Genomic DNA, 22,668 nt, shown 5'->3' with positions numbered 1-22,668 from the left:
GTGCTGACAGGAGTCTCTACCTTTAAACCTTTGCTCTTGTAACCTCTCTTTATAGGGCCTCTTTCAGCTTAACTTTTTCCTTTCTTCCACATTCTTTTTCTCATTTCTCATGTACCTCAAACAATACAGTGACTCAGGTCTACTTGAAGTTCCTCACATAATGCATTCCATCTCCTGACTCCATCTTTTTCATTGGAATTCTCCATGCCTAAAGCATTCTCTTTCCTCACCTTGGCCTCCTAGTTTTCCTCAAATCCAGTTAAAATCCTACCTTCTACAAAAAGCCTTTTGAGTTTCCTTAATGTTAATACCTTCCCTCTGAGATTACCTCCGATTTATTCTATATATAACTTGTCTGAAGGATGACCAACCTTCATTCCTCTCTGAGCTCTATTTCTCACTTTCTAGGCTTTGAAACTATGCCCAAAGTGGGGACCATGTACTGAAATCCCCATGTTTCAGTTCTTTTTCAAGTGTTATCTCCCCCCATTAGAATATAAGATTCTTGAGGGAAGGGACTATCTCTCTTTTTATTTTACTTTTATTTATTTATCCCCAGTACTTAACAGCATGTCTGGCACAGAATAAATGCTTGTTACTTTGCCTTGTTTGTCATTGTTTCTACCATCAGACTATGATCTCCTTGGGGACAGGAATTGTCCTTTGTATCCTCAGTGCTTAGCACAATGCCTGGTTCACAGTGAGTACTTAAAGGCTTGTTGAGCTGACTTGGAATGATCCACCCACATTTTTCTCTGTTCCTGGATTCTTCTGATGATATTCTTCTCCTGAACTGTTCTTCTTTGGTAATATGTATACATGTGTATTTTATATATCTAAATCTGTGAAAGATCAGTGGTGTCATAGAGAGGGGAGATGGCTTAATAAATTTAATAGATAAGCCCTGAGGAGTTTCCTGAGACATAGCAGTTAACTGACTTTCCACGAGTTATAGAGCTAGTAAATGTCAGATGCAGGATTAGAACCCAGATCTTTGGTTGGGGTCTGGGACGGTCCAAGCCTAGCACATATTCATTACACCACACTGTTTCAGTCAGTGGTGCTATGCATACATGAAAAAAAAAAACTTGAGATGTCTAAAGTAGAAAATTAGTATAAGGAAATAGTAAACCAATAGAAGGAAAACTATTCTAATTTTAGTTCTTAAAAAAAGAGAAAACATAGTTTTATGCATCTGAAATAAATGTATTTTCTATTTTTCAGCCATGCCAGTAAATTCACTGGAATGCTTTTGGGACAATCAATTGCATCTAATGTTGTTTAGAAACATTTTTCACTCTAGATTGTTTGAGTCTAGGGAGAGTTTCAGTAATATTATAAGTGGATTGACTACCACTGAGTAGTTATTCACAATTACCTTGTTTTTGTTCATTCCAAATATAATTAAATTTGGTAAAGCACAGACTCAAGTCCATAATGAACACTGTGGAGTTTAGGGATAGAGAGAACTATAATAATGCTCTGGCTTTGGTGAAATAGACAAGTCAATGTTATTGAAAGACTCTCTTCAAGGGACAGTTTCCCCAAAGTTTTGCTTCTTTAGTACTAACAGAAAATCTGAATTACATAAATAAAACATTTGCATTTAATGGATAAAGTGTCACAAAAGTAAATTGAATCCCTAAATTGAGGATGGGGTGAAGCAGTCTATCTTCAAGGGAAATTTAGATAAAATCTAAGGAAACATTTCCTTCTACATCATTAGGAATCATCTAGCCTACAATGTAAGCAGGGAAAAATCATCTGTAACCTATTAGGAAAAGATATGGAAATGCAAAAGGGGATGACATAATGACAAATACATGTAGAAGGACAATAGTATTTTTGGAACCTAAAAAAAAGAACTGGAAAAAAAAGAAATTCTATGCTTTTTCTAGTATAGGAGGGGTCATGTTGGCCAGCAAGTATTCCAGACTGTATGTCAGGTTCATCCCTATAGTCAACAAGCATTTATTAAGTGCCTGTTATGGGACAGGAACTAGGCTAATCACTGGGGATACTAAGAAAGGTCCTAAATCCAAAACAATACAATACAAAAAAAATTCCTGCTTCCAAAAAGTTCAGTCTCATTCCCTTAAGGTATAAATAAAAAAAAAATTTAAACAGCTCTTACCTTCTGCTCTAAAATTCCTTTCTAATCACTTAACTTTCTGAATAATGAACGACAAGTACCTTGCATTTTGGTCTTCATGGAAGGTATAACTTCCATCTTAGAACATTAAAAATGACCTTTTGTCACATATGTAATTTTCTTGTAAGGCTGATAATGAGTATTCCAGAATTTGTTGCTGTTTGTCCTTCATTTTTGAAGAGGACTAAAGATGTCATGAGTGGGTTGACGGCTTGCATGTGAATTAGATTTAAGTGAGGTAGAGTTGTGTAAAGTTACCAGCCTCACTCTTTCTTCCAGTCATTGAAGCCCAGTGGCAAGACAAGTCCTTGGTGAAAGAACAAGGTCAAGGTTCTGAACCTGTGAAGTTGAGTACCAGATTCTTGATAATAGACAATCCCAACAAAGTACACCAACCTCATAAAGCAACTATAAAGTCTCTGCCAATAAAATTCATATTTACAATAGTAACTTCAAGGGGTAAAACATAGACAAAGATTCTGAGAAGAATCTAACATTCTTTCCCCAAGTATTACAAAATGATACTGTAGTAATGCTCTATGTGTGTGTGTGTGTGTGTGTGTGTGTGTGTGTGTGTGTGTGTATACACACACACACACACTCAATCTTTACAGTACTTTTATGGCATAAGTAATCAAATTAGCATCCATATTTCATAGATAAGGAATGCCTCAAGATCATATAGTTGGTTATTAGTAAGACTGGGATTCCAACCCAGGTCTTCTAACTCTATTCTGCTCTAGCACTTTTTTTAACATACCTCTTTGATATATTTTCTTTCATAGATTATGCTTTGAATCATTCTTTGTCCAAATAGCTAGTCATGACTTCTAGGTGGCTGTGGCCAACATTTCATGACTCATGAGAATTTGTTATTTTTACCCCCAAACTCATATCTCTTCCAAATTTCTTTATTTCTTTTTTTTTCTCCCTTGCTTGCAAATGTTTTTATTTAAATGTACTTTTTGAGGATGGTAGGTTTTAGATCTTATTGAAGGCTGCAACATCCATGGATTGCACATAGTGTTCCAAGGCAGTTATCTGTTCCTCTAGCATATCTGTACCAACTTTATCATCTTCAACCACACATTGTACCTGAAGCTTCTTGATGCCTGTCCCACTGGAACTAGCTTAGAAGATCCTCAGACCAAGCCATCTGCCTGAATGCTTCTGACACATTCCTTCAGTTTCGCCATATCTATCTCATCATCCTAAGGTTTTGCATCCAGTGAGATGGAAGACTTGGCAACAATCGCAGGGTTTTTTGATTTCTTTGATTCATACTGAGCAAGGCGTTCTTCTCTTGGTTTCTTTGTTTCTTCACTTTCCTCCTCCTCATCAGACCCAAAGAGATCAATGTCGTCATCATCTTTGCTACGGTATCTGTAGCTCCACTTCTGGTGGTATCTTCCACATCAGCAGGCCCATACTTGCACAAAGCCTCCTTTATTCCTGCAAGCTTGCCTTTTGCTTCTCATTGGACTTAATGTGGTTATACCAGCAGAGAGCGTGGTACAGGTGGATGGGTGGAGGGCCGGGGCTTCAAATACTGCAATGTAGGGCTGGGACAGCACAAACCCCTCTTGTCCGCCAGGAAGTCACTGAGGTGCTGCAAGCCTGCGGGTGTCTTGAGAGCTCCGAAGCCCATGGTGGTGGTGGGAGAGACCAGGAAGAGGAGAAAGCAGCTTGCAGGAACTTGCTTGAGGAACTGAGCTCAGCTGGTAGGGAAACAGCGCAGCGTGTGAACCCACTAGCGCCAGCCGCCAACTGAAAAACAAAACAAAACAAAAAACACACAAATCTCCTTATTTCTACTGAAAGCATCACCATTCTCCAGGTTCTGTTGAAGGCACAATCCATCTACAATATGGAGGCAATCTACTTTTCATTTTTTCCATTTTACTCCTTTCTTTTCTCCAATTCTACAAGAATAATGTCTACTTAATGCTGCCTAAACATAACACCCAACAGTTAAAACAAAACAAAACAAAACAAAAACCTTGCTGTTATCTTCAGCTTTTCACATTTTCTTATATCATGTACACAATCATTTGTCATTTAGTCCCTCCCCCCCAAAATGACTGAAGGACAAAAGTAACCCTCAGTAAATTCTAGTAACTTTGCCCTGGGATAAAATATAAATTGTTCTGCTTGATTTTTAAAGTTCTTAAAAACCTGGCCCCAATCTGTTTTTCTAACCTCACTATATATTACTCTCTTTACTAAACTGTCATCTGGTCAATTGTGCTGCTCTGCTTCTTGAAAAGGAACCTCTATCTACTTTCCATGTATGCATACAAAGGCCTGAACTATATTCCTTCCTCATCTCCTTACCAATTTCCCATCTGCAGATCAAGTACCTGCTTCTAGAAACCTTTTTGGAAATCTTTCCATAATGCTAATGCCCTTCCACTGGTACCTTGTATTTATTCTCCTCATATTTATTATGTAGCTACTTATATAGGCATTTATTTTCTCCAATAGAATGTAAGGTCCTTAAGAGTAGAGACTGTTTCATTCTTTCTGTTGGTATCCTTAACATGCAGTGCAGTGTCTGGCACATTTTTGGTGCTTAATCAATTAGCATTTTTTTTTTTTTTGCTTTTTGGAGGGGGGAGGGCAGGGCAATTGGGATTAAGTGATTTGCCCAAGGTCACATGGCTGACTAGTAAGTGTTAAGTGTCTGAGGTCAAATTTGAACTCAAGTCCTCCTGATTCCAGGGCCAGTGCTCCATTCACTGCCACCTAGCCACGCCAATCAATTAGCATTTGATGATTGATTAATTGATTCACTGAAGGCCTAGTTCTTTTCTATAACTGTGTTATCCTGTTTTTATAATTAAGCCTTATCAGCAGGGCAATAGGGATTAAATACTATTTCTGCTACATATTATTTCTGTGGCCCTGGCCAAGTCCTTATGCACTTTGGTTAGCTTTCTACTCCATAAAAATGGGGATTGACTATAGAGTGGCTCTAGAACTTTTGATTCTCAGGATCCCTTTTATACTTTTAAAAATTGAGGACTCACCTCCAAATTTTCTTTGTATGGGTTATATTCATATTTTCTGTATTAAAAATTAAAACAGTAGTATTATTATGACAATGATTTTGACCTTGCAGAACCCCTGAAAAAGTTCCAGGGATCTCAAGGATCACATGTTGAGGACCCCTGTACTACATAACTTTTAAGATCTCTTCCAGCTGTGATATGTCATTAATTGAATGTTTGCATACCACAATTCTTGTCTCAAAGTCACTCTTCACTGTCTTCTAAAGTTTTCTTAACTGTTGGTAAATATTAAGTTCATCTCTACCTTTCATGACAATATTTTGTATTTTGATTCATGCCATTGATGATGTGTGGTTATTTAAAATTTGAACTATGGTTTATTTTTTTAAAATAATAGCTTTTTGAAATCCTATGACCTTTGGAATATAGATCTATTTTTTTTCTCTTTTTAATCATTCCATCACCTACCTAATCAGTGTTATCTGATTTCACATTTGTTATATAATAATTTTTGACCAAACTAAAACTTATTTTAAGGAGATAAATGGCAAACAATTGAGACAATACATTAGCAGACAATAAAGAGTGAGAATGGGTTAGAGAAAAACCAGACTTGGAAATATGCGGTGGAGGTTGTTTTTTATACTCTCTAGGAAAAATGTCCTTAAGTATTTTCCTATGAACTTTGCTGAATGCATTCTCTAATGGGGAATAGATGTAACAAGGATGATTTCTGCTCCAAATTTCATTGATTTTTGTGCTGTTTTAATGTCACTAGTGCTGATGGTATTTATGCCTTTTCATTTAGACAGAAATTATACAGTTGATATTTCCATAACATTTACATTTTATTTTTGGCTGTTTTTCCTAGCATGATAGAACAATTTCCTTGAAATGAAATGTCATAAAGTCTTTGGATGTTGTAGATGAATAATATGGATAGAGGATTGTATAAATGCATATGATTACTGATTTGGAAGACATCAGGGTCTTCATTGAACACCAAAAGAAATGGATCGCAGTTTCTATTTACTTTATAGAATATGGAGGCTGTCTATATTTCATTTTCCCCATTTTACTCCTTTCTTTTCTCCAATTCTACAAGGATAATGTCTAGTTAATGCTGCCTAAACATAACGCCCAAGAGTTAAAAATTGGCTGTTTGTTTTTGACTGTGTAACATTATACACCTAGTTTAGTGATTTTAAAATATTATTTTTTCACGCTGTCACTGATTAATAGATGTGAAGGTTATTGTGTTTTGTGTGTGCCTGTGTTATTTTTCTGGAGGGGAGGAAGGTGATGCAAATAAATTGTCTACTCCTATATTTTGCATGATATTATTGAGTCATTTACTTGATGCATGACTATAACTGAAAAGGGATCTTGCAAATTCATATAGTTCTTCCAATTTGAGGTCAGTCTTAAGCTCCTCTCTACCTTAGCTAATGATGATTTTCACTTAGATTCAAACATAGTTCCTTAGTTTTACTCCTTGCCATACAAAACAAAATATTAACATCTATTACGGACCACAGAGATCATCCATTCCTTCTCTAATTTTACAGATGCTAAAGATGAGACCAAGAGATACTGTGATTTGCCCAAGACCTCACATTTAGTGGCTGAGTTGGAATTAGAATTTTTCTCCTTATCCCCACTAGAGTTTTCTTTTTACAGTATGTACTATGTCCAGTAAATGATGATTTATCAAGCTTTAAATTTTGGGGTTCTTAATTTTCTTCTTCCAAACAGTAGTAAAGAAGGATACATAGAGACGATGGCTTTTTTTTTTTTTTACTATTATTTGACAGGTGAATTATTAAATGGTAAAGTAAATACAGTACTGAACTTTGAAGCTGGAAGAGCTGGATTTAAAGACTGTCCCAAACATTTGGCATAAGAACTTTAGGGCAAATTGCTTAATCTCTTTTAGCCCAGTTCCATCTTCTATAAAAAGAGGTTAATAACAACATCCAACTCACAAGGTGTTGTGAAACTCAAATGAGATAATATATATATATATATATATATAGTGATTTTTAAACTTAATTGTTATATGGATGCTATCTATTATTATTGCTAGGTTGAAATCTTTTGTGAAGTTATGGATCTCATTAAGAACTCTTTGTAGAGGTCTGAGGTCAATGCAATCAGCAGGATAACATTTGCAAAAAGGAGTATCTAGAGGAGAGATGTCAGACATGTGATCCACAACACTCCCTTGTGTGGCACGAGCCAGATAAAAATGTAATAGTGAAATATTTAACAAAAAATTCGCTAGAATGTGGATAAAATTAATATGTGGTTTCTGAGTCAATATGCGGCTATAAGGATCCTTGTGTATAGTCTAACAGCTCCCATTTCTATATGAATTTGACACCACTGCTCTAGAAGACCTTAGATTTATGTCTCTAGGATTCAAAATGAATCTATAGAGAATCCTTCTGTTTGGATTCTACCACAACAATGGCTAATACTTTGGTAAAAATATGTATTGTGGTCAGAGCCAAGACGGCAGAGTAGAAACAACTTCCCCATGACTTCCACCTCTTCCAGTACATGTAAAAAAATGACTCTAAACTAATTTTAGAGCTACAGAAGCCACAAAGGGACAGAGAGAAACACATTTCCTGCTGAAGGCAGCCCAGCAGGCTGGCATGAAGGGTCTATTGCAGCACGCTGAGAGTTGGTTCTAGCAAATAAAAATATTTTGATTTGCTTTTATAATCAGCAAACATTAAGTATAATAGGACATTATATTACCTATACCTTTCCATTTCCCTCGCTCCCTCTTCCCCTGACCCTCCCCCCCCTGTGTGTGTGTGTGTGTGTGTGTGTGTGTATTTTTGGAAGCTCCTTCAGGGACTCTGTTTTTGCATTTTTTTGTCCCTAGTGATTATCTTGGTACCTGGCCCATAGCAAGTACTTAGTACATGCTTGTTGACTTCCCTTGAAAGCTCTCTGACACTTATCAGTTGGGTGGTGTTGAGTAAGTCAAACAACCTCTCTGAATCTCAATTTTCCCATCTTTAAAATGAGGAGGTTAAATTATATAACTTCTAATGTCCCTTCTAGATCTAAATCTATGATTCTGTGATTTTATCTAGTGGATTTTCTGGTATCACACACTACATCATATTTTCTTCTATCAGGAATAGTAAAATTTTGGGGGGTATTTGATACTTTCGAGTTCTTTGATGAATCTGAATGATTAGCTATACTGTTTGTGAGAAGACTGTCTAGGAGGGAATGTGCTATCAGTCATAGATGCTTTCCCTATCTACAATACATACATGGACCATATTAACTAGGAATAGTCAGCATTTGAAATACATGCTCAAAAGTCTAAGTTTCACATAATGGGTGCTGTCAAAGTATATTTCAGATCCTAAGGTAAATTACCCAGGAATAAAAGACAATGGTAATTAAATGGTTAAAATTTAGATTTGAATTCCACCCTTTTCGTATTTTCTGGATTTCCTTTGAGACAATCAAGAAAGCAGTAACTTTGAGTTGGTTTTGGTATCAGTGTCTAGGGCAGGGGATTGGTTTTCAAAGTCAAAGGAACTTCCTATTCACCTTAACTCCCTTTGTAAAAATCCCAGGGTCTCACTCAGCTTAAGGTTTTTCACTGCAACAAAAATTCAATCCATTGGATTGGCAGGTAATGCAATCTTTTCTAGCAACAATAAGCCTCCTTTCTTTTGGGGGCATTTTAGCCCTTACTCTTCAGGTGCATGATATAGGCAGAATTTAGGGGGTTTGAATTTCAAACATCAGCTCCTGCATGATTTGTAATCCCTGAAGGTGGTTGTATCTAATTTAACCCAGTGAGAAAATCACTGTATTATCTATTGAGTAACTGGTCCTACTTTTCACTATTTTATATCTGATCCATAATATATCCAAGAGAGAAATTTAGCTTTAATATAAAAGTTGTTAAATAAATGGGTTATAACCAGGTAATGATTAGGTGCAGCACATAGATTAAAGGAATGCTGTTTTTTTTAACTACTTTAAAAGGGCATGTGGCTACCATTTCAGGTATCAAATGCTAGAGTTGCATCTGGATTCCTACCAGAGTCTCCCATTGAAATGGTATATTTTCAGGAACATAACTCTAAGTTGGAAGTCTATTTACTCTAGTGATATGGTCAGACTTGGAAGGAATCTGAGTTGACTTGAAGTGCATATGCAAAATAATGACAGAAATAAAGCTTCTTATTAGGGACAATACAAGATTTCAAAGAATGGCCTATGATTCACTTCTTTTTTTTTTCATCTGCCACAAATGAAGTATATGGTGAGGGACTAAGGTGGATATAAAAATGAATAGGAAAGGCTTTTTTCCTCAAACATCTTCCAACCTAGAGAGATAAAATATTCACACATATAAAAAAAATAAAAACTAATACTAGACAGCTATATAACAGTTACAGAAATCAAGGACTATAGGAAACCTGCATCAGAAGAGATGATTAGGGAAAACTTAACAGAGAAGTTATGTTTTTTAACTTGACCTGCTAGGTCTGGAATGACTTGAATATCCAGAATGAAGTAAACTTATTTGAGGGAGATATTATGAACAAAGGATTGGAGGCAAAAAATTGTATAATAGATTTATGTGATAGCAAGTAGACTAGATAGACTGAAGTGGAGGGTTGATATTAAGGAGTTCTAAGCAGTAAATCTGGAAAGCTAGATTAGGGCCAGATTGCAAGTGGTTTTCATTACCAGACTACAGAATTAATGAAGACAAACTTTTGATCACTTTTTAGAATAATTAGTAGCATAAAACTTTGGGAAAATTAATCTGACAGGTATACAGAAGAGGGAGAAAAGGTTCAATGCATGGAGCCCAGTAATAGGTACTCAAAGTAAGATATCATTGTAGTTAGGTATGAGGTTATGAGGACCCGATCTAGGGTCTTGGCTGTGGGAATGTGAAGAGATATGCAAGAATGATTTTGGAGGAAGTAGGAGTCAAAGATGAATCCAAAAATTCCAGTATGGATAGAAATGGCATGGAGCTCAAGAAAGCCATTAGAACAAATGATTCAAATTTAGAAATCACCAACATGTGGGATATGTTTAATATCTTAATTGGAAATGAGATCTCTGAAGAAGCAATTAAAAAGGAACACACAAGACTGGGGGTTGATTCATTAAAATTTTCTACTTCCAGGGATTATCTGGTAGAAAGACAAAAGAGAAAGTCAGAAAGGTGAAAGGGAAAGACAAAGTAAAAGGACATTATTGCATTAGTCCAGGTCATTCATAGTTAGGGAAAGAAGCAGAGTAGTTGTGATGTGAGCAGGGAAAAGAAGACAAGAATCATGAGGAGGAAGAATTGACAAGACTTGAAACAGTATTGTAAGGGTTTGAGAGGTGAATAAGATATTAGAAAGTAGAGGGAATAAGTGCAGGCAAATTTTTTTCCAGGTATCTGGCTGTGAAAAAAGTCAGATAAGGATAGCTTAAAGGAATAAATAGCAGAATTAAGAGGGTTTTTTAAAGGACAAATAAGATGTGGACATGTTTGTAGGCAGCAGAGGAGCCAATAGATAAGAAGAGTCTGAAAATTAAGGATAAAGAGTAAGATGATTGAAGAGGCAAGTAGCAAGAGGGAATAGAAAGCGAAATGAATGGCTCAAGTGGACTGATTTGCATTGACAATGAAAGGAGAAAAAGAGAAGATGGTAAGTGATACAGAGGTGATTCTTACTGTGAATTTGTCAAGGAGAGACAGCTCTCAATGGACAGCTTTAGTTTTTTCAGTCAAGTGTGAAGTATAACTCTCTGCTGAAGGAGAGGAGTGAAGGGTGATGCAAATGACTTAAGAAAAGGAGCTTTCAAGCAACTGTTGTGGGGAGAATGAGAATCAGAGGAGAGTAAGAAGATTGACTTGCAGTAACAATAGTATTAGTGGTGGTAAAAGAAGTAACAGTAATGACAGTGGTAGTGGAATAAGGAGGAGGAGAAGAAGACCATGACGGCATTGGATACCATAAATTTGTAATGGATCCATTTGGCAGACTTGTGTTACTTCTTGCAAGAATATTCAGGCAGATGGGAGTAGAAGAACAGAAAGCAAATGGTGGAAATAGTACAGGGTTAGTGTTTGGGAAAATATGATTGATTATAGAAGGGCAAGGAAAATTAAGAGGAGAAGACAAGGCAAAGGTAAACTGGTTAACTAAAGGGTCAAGATTTCAAAAAGAAAATTAGTCCAGAGTAAATATGATAGCCTGAGAAAATAGGAAGGGGAAGAATTATTGTAGGATATCATAAGGATAAAAAATAAATTTAAGAGAGATGGCAAAGGGGAAATGAAGGAATATAAGTTCTGGTAAAAAAAAATAGAGTTCTGGATTGTGGATAATGAAATATGATGGGTGTGAAATGAAAATGCAGCTTTCTGGGGTTGAGGAAGTTCACCTGGAGAGCATATTTGAGGGCATAATCAACATGTAAAATGAAGTTTTCAAATATGAAGATTGTAGTAAAAAGCAAAAAACACTACTTTTGCCTATATTCACATAGAATGGGCAATGGGTTTAATCAAGGTTGATCTTTGACTATTGGAATGTCAGGTTTATTATACTTATTGCAAGCATATAAGGCAGGAACTCAAAAGTCCTAGAAAATAATCAACCACCATTTTGTTTTCAAATTTATCCTTTTGAGGAAGGGGGGAATTGGTCATATTGAAACCAAAATACAGAGATTTTGTAACCTTCATTTCAGTGAGCATAGTAGAAATGCCAGAAAGAGAAGCTAGATATAACCCAGTGCTTTTCCCCCCACTTGCCAAAAATGAGATGCTGATACAGACTCTATTATTCTAGAATAAGCTATTAAGCAAATAGGCTCCTGTCTTCTGGAGCCCTTTGAATAAACGTCTGAAAAAGTATCTCTTTATTTTCCACAATGAAAAAATCAAGTCTATCTAATCTCTTGCACTTTATTAAATCCCACAAGAAAGACAAATGCTTTGTGACAAATGATTGATCAGCACCTCCTCTGACAGATATTGAAACCGAAGAGTCTCCCCAAACCATCCTCCTAAAGGTGAATTGGAGAACAGTTACATCATTCTCCCTGTTATGTGAAGACTAACTGGGTTGGGCAGTAAAAGACATAACATTCAATTGACCTTTTGCTTATCTATAAATGCAGAATGAGCTATATGTACCCCCAATTCACCAAGGGGTTATTTCAGGAAAAATTATTTCTTTTTATTAGCTATAAAAATAAATTGCTCTGCACAAAGCAAACACAAAAAATACCCTCCTCCCCTAATATGATTATTATGAAGGAGATGATTTCTCGGGGCAATCATGGGCAGGGAATATGTTATCAAAATTTTATCCCATTGCATTGCTGCACAAAAATTGGTGCTCTAGAGAGATTTCACCTTTTTATCTGACCCTCTGTATTTTGGGTTTGGAGATGATGGGGAACTGGGAAATAGAAATACTTTCTCCCACCCCTTGCATTTGGATGTTTAGATTAAGTTTGCTTTTAGTTAGCTTTATTCTCTCCCCACACATATCACTTGAAGAAGAATGTATAGTAAAAAGTGTGTGATGAGCATAAGGAACCCATCAGATAAGGCACACAATATTTTATTTTCTCACATAAATATGTTGTTGGTGTGTGGTGACATTATGCTTAATGTATTGCTGGCTCATAAAACTTTGAAAGGGAAATCATCCTGAGGTAAAGGACAATGGAACAAATATGATTAGAGATGAATGGCTCAACCCACTACTTGCCACATTCCTGGGTATCTGCTGAAGAGAAAATAAAAACTTTAACACATGCAGTGAAAGGGCAGACTGCAAGGAATGACCTTTCATCTGCCTTTCCAAGTTAGACATATGAAAGAAAGACTACAATATTGATGAAAGGGTAATAAGGTGAGGTAAAGAAAATCAGGACAGCTGGTCTACATTCTGTCCTGGAAAAAATAATATACTAGGAGCTTCAGAGAGAGACAGGGAAAAAATAAAGCTAGTGAGATTTTACATACATACACACACACATATATATATATATAAATCTAGTTCTATAAACTTTTAATAATGGAACATTTCATAGACTTTTGGGATACCTTGTTTCTATTTAGCATTTTAATGATACCTCTAGAAGTTAAAATAATTTAAATCTATTTTGTAGAAAGGACTTTGCCATGAAAATTGTAGAGTCACTACAATTCACTCTAATGAAAATCTGAACCATCATTACAGTTAAAAGCATGCTTTGGGACTTTCATTTCATAATCCTTATGTCAATATAATCCTTAGATTTCCCCTTGTCCCAAGTGGGACAAGGTTCAGTCCTGGGGGGGAAGGTTAATAATAATTTTCATAACATTGTCCTCATGTCTAAACGTTTCCTGGGAACATCACAATGTAACTCAAATGAAGGTTCTAAGTGCCTTGTAAGAATTTGTTGTTTGTCGTTGTTTATCTTTCATTGTCAGTCATGTCCAACTCTTTGCGATCCCATTTGGGGTTTTCTTGGCAAATATAGTGGAGTCGTTTGATGTTTCCTTCTCCAGGTCATTTTATAGATGAGGAACTGAGGCAAACAGGGTTAAGTGATTTACCCAGGTTCAGAGAGCTAGAAGGTGTCTGAGGCCAGACTTGAACTCAGGAAGATGCGTTTTCCTGACTCAGCACTCTATCCATTGCACCACCTAGCTGCCCCTTGTAAACATTAGGTTTCCAACACATGAAGGCACAACAGATTCAATAAAGTAATTTTTAAAATGCACCTGCATTCTACTGCCTTTGAAAAACCATTGGTTATAGTTTCCCATCCAGAGATCTCAGGTTCCCTTCTCCCAAAACATTTAGTTACTGTCTCCCTAATTCACAATATAGTCTTTAGAAACCTCCCCAAAATGTGAGTAGAATTGTATGTCCTGGGACAAGTCTAGAGTTGTTGAGTTGCAGCAACCTCCTCCCATAGTCTCTGGAGGGATTGTATGTATCCAGTGACTAGACAAAGTACCCTCACCCTCCCAGAGTAGCTGTCTCTCAGCCCAACCCCACTGAGTCTAGACCGTTCTTGTCCATTCTCAGTCACTGCTCCCTAGACTGGCTCTAGAACTTTTGAGGTTTTTTTTTTTCCTAGAAATTTTCTTTCAGTTCTGCATTCCCTTTTCTCTACACAGGATCTTCTAATGCAGAAGTTATTAATTTTCCTTTTGGCTGCTATCACCTAGCAACATGTACGTTGGTGTTTGCAAATGCCATCTTCTGCATAATACTGAAGAAACAACAACAGTAACAACAAATGTTTATTCTCCAAATGCTTATAATCACAAAATTTGAGAGTTTTAAGGGACCTCCATGCCTATAGAGTCTAACTCATACATGAAAGATACTACCATAAAATAATACAATTCAAAGGGCCAAAGTTGGTAGAATAATATGGAATTTGAATCATCATGATCTAATATCCTTAAACAACTTAGGGTCTTTAGGGGCCCTGCATTTGAAATAACCACAAAGAGCCATCAGCTTGTGTCTAGCTAAGTGCCATGCAAAGATATTTTCCCCCAACCTTATTGTTGTTGATCAGTCCTGTGAAAAAATATGAGGAGGAGGCTGCTTTTATTTTTGCCAATATTCTTTCTTCATGTAAATCAATAATTCCCAACTGGAAAAATACATAGCAGGTAGGGCACATCGTGGCTATTACACACAGTTAGTTTTGTCTTAGAACTTATTTGAAATACATTCTGTCTACTGTATTTCCCTTTCAATAAATAGTTGTTGAATTGAATTTCCTCATCCTTGGATCAATGATATATTTTTAAAAACTCATAATTTTCTCTCTTCCAAGAAAGTTGGGAAAAAATGATTAGGATTGGGGCATGAAGGAAATCCACCCTAGCCATGGTTTTTTAGGGAAAGAAGAAATTGAACTAGAAGCTATCCATTTTAAGTTATGTACCATGAAGAAATTTTTGGAGAAAAATTAAGAAACTCCAATCCCTTTTAATTGAATAGGATTTTCTTTACAGAGTTTTGGATAAGCTAACATTTCATTAAGTTGAGGAGAGGTGATCACATATATCTAATTAAGACATACTATTTTCAAGGTAAAGATATGTCTTTGATTCCTGGGTCCTTTTAGGAGACTTGACCTTGTACCACAAGGTCTTTTCTGATGTTAAGAAAATTACATTTAAATATATATTTTATCTTGGTAATTATTCCTAACCTTGAATAAAATCCATATAGAATTTTTAAAGAAGCTATTACAGGTTTAATGAGTTTACATATGAGTAAGTGACAGTTCATAAGATTAAACCATTTCTTCATGTCACCTACTAGAGTTTTCTGGTACTATCCTCAAAGTAAGATTCAATTGAAACTTAAATGTATATTAGAGATGCCTAATGCCCTTGAAACACCACTTCCAATATACACTTAAAATGTACATGTGCACACACATTCACAGTACTTATGGGTCTTGCAAAAAAAAGGTAGGAAGCAAGAACAAATTTTCTTTTCAAATTTTACTTTTTCTCTGTTTGGAACTACTGGGCCCCGGTTTTGCTAATGACCAGTGTTATCTGTTTTTCCATTGCACACAACCTGCATTTTCCCTATTTTTTTAGACAAAAACTTTAACTCATTTTTATTTTCCACTAATAAAGTCAATTATAATACAAAGACATACTCTGTAATAATATGTATATATGAAGAATTAATTTGCTATTGAAATTTTGCTTTAATTCATCCCTTTATAAGTACTATGAGGCTTACCCAAAGTACAGATCAACCAAGTTGCCTTGGAAATTTAGAAACTTCTTCAAGTTGTCCTCACAGATAATATTTTCTTCCTGTCAAAAACATTGAGATCATTTTTATTTTGCGCATTACCACTGGGCTGTTCTCTAAATTTGGGTTTATCATTTTGCCTCAATTTCTTTACTTAGAAAATGAAAATTATAGCATTTTATTCTGACTTATGTAGGTTTTAGTAGATGTAATATAGTAACCAGCAAGCAGTTAAAATTTGGGGAGAATGGGTGGCACAATTTGCTCTAGGCAGTTATGTTAGCCAGAATGAGGAAATAGTCAGATCAAAAGCATTTATTAAGACTTACTACTCTTAGATATTGTGCTAAGTGATGAGGATCCAGATACAAGCAAAAAATGAGACAGCCCCTGCCCTTGAGAGTTTTCATTTTAATGGAAGTCAACACAAAAGAAGGGAACTGAAAAGTGTGAGAGGAGTTAGCCTTGCCAGGGCATGGTAGTAAGTTTTTCTCTTTCTTCTTCATAACCCTCAATTCCAATCTCCAAATTATGTTGCATTTTTCCTAGTTGTTCATATATTTTACCAGTAAAATGTAAGCTCCTCCCCCATTTTTGTCTTTCCTTACCCACTGCTTAGCACAGTCATTTGCATAAAAGGGCAAAGAAAGGAAACTGATTTAGAGAAAATCTTTCTACCAACGCAGCTTGGTATGTTTGAAATTAATAGTTTTAGAAAATTGACTAGGGCACAGAGAGAGTAATTGACTGACCAAGAGACACAGAGTTAGTATGTTTCAGAGGAAGGATTTGAACCCAGGTCTTCCTGGCTTCAAGACCAGCTCTCTCTCCATTAGTCCATGCTGCCTCTCTTTCACATGAAAGGCATTTAATAGATGCTTGTTCATCAAAGAACAGAGGGGGACTAGCATTTGTTAAATACCGTGTTCCAGGCACTTTGTTAAGCATTTTTACAATATTTAATGTCATAGAGCATAATTCACATGGTACAGTATGGGAAGGTCCTTTTTAGTCTCCTTTGTTTAACTAAAGATAACCTTAATCTTTTGCTAAGTTTCTAGGTTATTCAAAGAGCAAGAAGGAGAGCAAATTCAAGTGGATGGGAGAAATGATAGCATGGGGGAGGTCTCTTTCTCAAAGAATCTATTCCCTTTCCCCAATTGGTATAAGTAGGAGAGGGCAGCAAAAGAATTCCTGGAAGCTGTTGCTTGGAGACCAGGAGATGAGACTCAGGGACAATGACCACTACAGGACACACACACACACACACACACACACACACACACACACACCATCCAGATGTTGCTAACCTTGTTCCATTTCTTTGCTTTTTCTTAAGGAGTATCATCACATCAGATCCCCTTTTAGATATTGCTATGTATTTATACTATATATCCTTTTTACCTTATCTTTTAATGCACAACGGGGCAGCTAGGTGACACAATGAATAGAGAACCGGCCCTGGAGTCAGGAGGACCTGAGTTCAAAACTGGCCCCAGATACTTAACACATACTAGCCATGTGACCCTGGGCAAGTCATTTAACCCCAATTGCCCTGCCTTCCCCCCTCCAAAAAGCAAAATAAAAAAAGCACACTACACAAAGGACTGAAATTATGACTATTGTTGTCATGTGTTAAGTTGAAAACATTTTTACATTTTCAACTGAAAATTCTTTTTTAAAAAATAACCCTCAATCACTCTCATAATCATTTCTCAATTATTGGCATGATACTGAGCCATATATGTATACATATCTTTTGGAAAGTAATTTTATGTGAAGAGTATGATTTGAGGTACTTTTGAAATTTTGAAACTTTGAAATAAGCATTTAATTATGTTTTTTTGTCATGGAATGAACATATATTCCTATAGATCAGTTATTAAATTTAAAATGGAATTAATTGAATGCATTTAAATTCATTTCTAGAGGATACACTAAGATAGAAAAATTAATTGAATGCATTGAAATTCATTTCTAGAGGATACACTAAGATAGAAAAATTGAAAGTTCTATGGTATGATTTAGGACAGAATTAACTTTCTTCATGTGTGTATATATATATATATGCATACACACATATATAGATAGATAGATGGATGTATAGATGGATGTATATATATATATATATATATATGTTCCTAGTACTCAGTAACTATCAGAATTCTCCAATGTGGATCGAATTAATTCCTGAAGTGGGATCAGAATGAATGGTGTACCATGTGCATGACCTGGATGAACTTTCCTGTCATGCTGCCATGTTTATTATTAAAGTTATATATTATCATGAAAGTGTGAAAGCTGTACTATTGAAAGCAAAAAAAAAATCCATAAAAACAACCCATTCACCCATTGTGGAATTTTGCATAGGAATGTAAGAAAATTAATTGGTCCTTCTAATATTTAGAACAAACCATGAAATGAACCATTAGCATGATCACCCCCCTTCCCAACAAAAGTAGCCTGACTCAATACATCTGGTTTGTTTTAAGTGTGTGTATGTGTGTGTGTTTGAGTGAACTTAGATACTGCCTCATTGAAAGATTGGCAAACCACAATGTTCCCAAATTGACTAATCATCAATCAGTCTTGAACAGAATGGAAGTAATCAGGAAATTAAACAACTGTTAATCATTTGGGGCTTGAACTTGAGAAAAATAGCACAACTTTAGGCTCACACTTCAAAACTGGCCTCTTAAATTATACACATTTAGAGTTAAGGCAATTCTCCCATGGTTACAATTCATTTCTTTACACATGGGTACAAATAATATGTGTTTATGTGTATATCATGGCCATCAGGCCAAATGCCAATTAATGTGCACAGTAGGAAAGAATAATGAGCAGGTTCATCCATGTGTTTTTGGTTAAAACTTGTATTTCCCAAGCTAATTGTTGCTATAAATGATTGTTCCTGACTGGATTTTATGGTTACTGTCCATAAATATTTGAAAATTATCCAATTTCTACACATTTGAATTACTGAAATCTTTAATTTGGAACCAAAAGCCTAAAACTGGTGAAGATTTGAATACATTGACTTCTTTTTTTAAATTAATTTGTTTATTTCCTTTTAGTTTACAGGATTCAATTCCACAATTCCTTGAGTTTCACATTTTGTCCCCCTCCCTCCCCCCCACCCCCCATGGCAGCTTATAGTCAAGTATAGGATCTGTAAATACTTTCACATTATATATTAGTCAGGTTATAAGGATGGATTGTACCAGCTGGAATGAAAAATGGTAAAGAGGACATAAAACTAAATAAGAGAAGGAAAAAGATCAGGTATTTTGCTTCCACCTGGATATAATCTTAGTTCTTTCTAGTTCTTTCTCTGGACGAACATATTTCTCTCCATCAATAGTCTTTTGCGATTGACTTATATCACTGCATTGCTGAGAACAGTCCAGTCTATGAAAGTAGGTCATCACTCATATGTTGGGTCTGTAATAGTGTACAAATTTCTCCTAGTTCTACTCTTCTCACTCAGCATAAGTTCTTTTAAGCCTCTCCAGGTAAATATGAAGACCGTCTGCTCCTTGTTTCTTATAGCACAATAGTATTCCATAACATGCATATACCACAACTTGTTCAGCCATTCCCCAATTGATGGGCATCCCCTTAATTTCCAATTCTTTGCTACCACAAAAAGAGCTGCTATAAACATTTTTGTACATATGGGTCTTTCTCCCATTTCTATGATCTCTTTGGGATATAAACCTAGGAGTGGTATTGCTGGACCAAAGGGTATGAAAGTATTTATAGCCCTTTGGGCATAATTCCAGATTGCCCTCCAGAAAGGCTGGATTAGTTCACAACTCCACCAGCAATGCATTAGTGTTCCAATTTGCCTACATCCTTTCCAGCATTTGTCATTTTCCTTTTTTGTCATCTTAGCCTATCTGACTGGTGAGATGTGGTACCTCAGAGTTGTTTTGATTTGCATTTCTCTAATCAATAGTGAATTAGGACATTTCTTCATGTGCTTATAGCTATCTTTAATTTCTTTCTCTGAAAACTGCCTGTTCCCATATCCTTTGACCATTAATCAATTGGAAATTACATTGACTTCTTTAACCATGTTATAACACTTTACTTAATAAAGTAAAAATGTTTGACATCAGAGGTGTAACTTCATAGATTTCTTCATTGTTTTCTACTGGTATTTTGAAAACTATGATGTTCTAGGGACAGATTATAGTCCTGTGACTTCATTGATATAGAAAACTGCCAGATTAGGAAACTTCCTTTACCTCTGCTGGTCAGCACCAACTCTATAATTTCCAGTCTTAGAAAGCTGTGTAGAGCAAAGGTGTCAAACTTATTCAAATCAGACTAAAATGCACTCGGGCAAGTTTTTAAAAAAATTAACAAAATACAGTATAAAATAATGTTAATTTGGGTTTGCTAAATCAATGTGCAACACACCAGGTCATTTCTATTTGAGTTTAATACCACTATTTTAAAGCAATGAAAGGTTAAGTGACTTAAGCAGGGCCATCCATTCAGGAAGTATTAGTGACAGGCCTTATGAACTCTGAGGCCATCTCTCTTGTATGCCAAACTACCCTTCATAGGTAATCTGTGCTATATAAATAGAAAAATCATCCATAAAATCCATGATTATAGATTTTTTTTAAAAAAATTGGAAGTCCTTTAAAATATTGTTTTGAGATTTTTTTTTGGAAAGTAGAATTTCCAATTTGATTAAAACTTGAAAGAAGATATTATCTAAGTATGGTTACAAATGGTACCTTGTGTTCTGAGGAGGACATGTTTGGCATATGTTCTTCAAGATAATTATAGTGGGTATTACTTTCAATTGTGCAAATCACAGTCTATCCCTGCTTTATTATACTATGTGAGTCTTGCCCAAATCTTTCCCCAAATCCTCCACAGGTACATCCAGTCAACTTCTTATTGCTCTATGAATGGCCTACCTTCTTTTCTGATCATATTATATAACTCTCTGATTTTTTTTTGTACCACTTATTGCTTACAATTCAATGTTGATAATATGCTATCTTCTATTTTAAACTCCCCCTGTATTTCTCTACTGTCTTTTGGTTGAACCATGCTTTTGAATCTTTGGCAATCATATCATCTAGCACCACCAGAATAATATTGTGAAAAATAGAATTTTTTCCAATGAAAATATTTCTAAGAAATATAATCTTTTCTCTTTTTTTCTATTGAGTTCTGCTCCTTTTCATTATACATTTGTCATATTTGTTCAAGATACATGTATCGCTTAATTTCTCAAAGTAGTTCTTAAAACAATATTGCTGTTACCATATACAATGTTTTCTTTGCTCATATCCCTCTTTATCATTTCATGCAAGTTTTTTCCATGCCTTTCTAAGACCAATGAGCTCATCATTCCTTATAGCACAGTAGTATTAAATCACTATCATATACCATGACTTTTTCAACCATTCTCCAATTCATGGGTATCCCCACAATTTCTGGTTCTTTGCCACCAGAAAGAGAGATGCTATAAACATCTCATTCACATTCAAAGTTATAATTACTGTGAATTTTCCTCCACCTTATCTTTACACATTATTTTCTTTTTCAGACTTTCTTTTTACCCCATCCCTATTATCATATCTTCTCCCCGACTTTTTTCACCCCTCTAAGAGTTCCTCCCACCCCTCCCCCATTCGCCCAAATTTCAATCAACATATCCTTTTAAAATCCCTCCCCCATCCGGTCCCCCAGTTTTCTTACCTCTCTACATGTTTAGAAGACTTCTACACCCTTCCAGATGTTCACTAAGTTACTTTGATTGTCATAAATATGAGAATTAAAAATAAAGGACACTTCCTAAATATTCAGGGTCTTTCTCTTTTCCTTGTACCTTAAGAAGACACTGCTCAAAGACCTCACAATCTTGTCATCTTCAGAGCTATCTCTTCCTTTAAAAAAATTGATCTGGTCCTAATGATCTTCCTGTTTTGGTTTTCTTTAGTGTCACTTCTAATTACTCATGTGACACATTTTTGATTGTGATGGAAGAATCTAGATGTAATAGTCTTACTGTCATTGATAGAGCAAATAATTTGTTATTGTTTTGACAAATTTTGACAAGTGTTTTCCTTTTGGGGGTATTTTTTGTCCCCCTTGAAGTTTCATGGAGATTTTCTTAATTTCTTAATTACAAAATGTAGATTTTCTTAATTGTCTTAGTTGCCTCTCACATCAAGTTCTACAAAATAATTTTCCAGCGTACCATGACTTGTTGTATGAGGTGATATTGCTAATGATCATCTACTATCCTTCTCAATAAGACCTAAGAAATAAGTTTATATTATAAACTCTTATCGCTTTTGGGTGTCAATATCTCTGCTTGATGCAATGGCTATGTTTACTAACTGGGGTGATTACTAGACCCTTTTGGCTCCTTTGTTGTAGAAGTTGCTTTGCATTAGTTAAGCTTCCACAGATATTGGCAAGAAGGTATTAACAAGCATGTATATTGTGCTGTCATGTATCAGGAATACAAAAAAAACAAAACAATGTCTAGTCTTGAGGACCTTCATAAGAGAAGAGATTTTAACAGAAGAGATGACAAGTACATATAGAAGTATGAATAGAATAAATATAAGGAGAATAATGCCATGAAATTAGGGAAGGGGAGGATACTAGTAGTTGGGGATATCAGGAAAGGCTTCACATAGAAGGTCATGTTTGAGATATG

The 22,668-nt window shown here is 35.6% G+C and overlaps 1 pseudogene; it reads right to left on the bottom strand.

Moving 5' to 3' along the window:
- Nucleotides 1-3,063: 3,063 nt before the first annotated feature.
- On the bottom strand, nucleotides 3,064-3,800 carry LOC138168583 (elongation factor 1-beta pseudogene; annotated as a pseudogene).
- Between the last annotated feature and the right edge of the window lie 18,868 nt (nucleotides 3,801-22,668).

Source organism: Petaurus breviceps, unplaced genomic scaffold (assembly GCF_028583685.1).
Source record: "Petaurus breviceps papuanus isolate PSGF00001 unplaced genomic scaffold, PetGlider_PUasm1.0 37, whole genome shotgun sequence".
Lineage (NCBI taxonomy): Eukaryota > Metazoa > Chordata > Mammalia > Diprotodontia > Petauridae > Petaurus > Petaurus breviceps.
Note: the sequence above shows the minus strand (reverse complement) of the source record. Positions and strands in the feature narration are given on the sequence as shown.